At 36.8% G+C, this 748-nt stretch overlaps 1 protein-coding gene across 1 annotated transcript in view; it reads left to right on the top strand.

Annotated features, from left to right (window-relative positions):
• The window catches only part of RAD18 (RAD18, E3 ubiquitin protein ligase), a 62,944-nt gene that overhangs the window by 32,438 nt on the left and 29,758 nt on the right, over nucleotides 1-748 (top strand). The gene's annotated exons all lie outside the window — the stretch shown is intronic.

Genomic DNA, 748 nt, shown 5'->3' with positions numbered 1-748 from the left:
ATTGATTTTTTTACAGAGAGGAAGGGAGAGAGAGAGTTAGAAACATCGATGAGAGAGAAACATCGATCAGCTGCCTCCTGCACATCTCCCACTGGGATGTGCCCGCAACCCAGATACATGCCCTTGACCGGAATCGAACCTGGGACCTTTCAGTCCGCAGGCCAATGCTCTATCCACTGAGCCAAACCGGTTTCGGCTTGCTTTCTTAATAGTATCTTTTGATGCATCTAGGTACTTGATTTTGAAGAAATTCAATTTATCAAATTTTTTTGCTGCCTATACTTTTGGTGTTCTATCCATGAAGCTGTTGTCAAATCCGTGTCATGAAGATTTTCCTTTATGTTTTTTCCTAAGAGTTTTATAGTTTTAGCTTTTACATTTAGGTTTTGATCCATTTTGAGTTAATTTCTAAGTATGGTGTAAGGTAAGGGTTCAACTCATTCTTTCAGATGTAGATAATTCAGTTTTCTGAGCACCATTTGTTAAAAAGACTGTCCAAAAGACTGTCCTTTTCCCATTGAATACTCTTGACATCCTTGTTGAAAATCAGTTGATCATATACGTGAGGGTTTATTTCTGTAATCTCTATTCTATTGGTCTATATGTCTATCATTATGCCAGTAGTATACTTTTCAATTATTGTAGCTTTGTAACAAATTTTGAAATTGATATGAGTCCTACAGCTTTCTTCTTCCTTTTCAAGGTTATTCTGAGTCCCTTGAGATTCCATCTGAATTTTAGGATGAAT

Source organism: Myotis davidii, unplaced genomic scaffold, assembly GCF_000327345.1.
Source record: "Myotis davidii unplaced genomic scaffold, ASM32734v1 scaffold73, whole genome shotgun sequence".
Classification (NCBI taxonomy): Eukaryota; Metazoa; Chordata; class Mammalia; order Chiroptera; family Vespertilionidae; genus Myotis; species Myotis davidii.
Note: the sequence above shows the minus strand (reverse complement) of the source record. Positions and strands in the feature narration are given on the sequence as shown.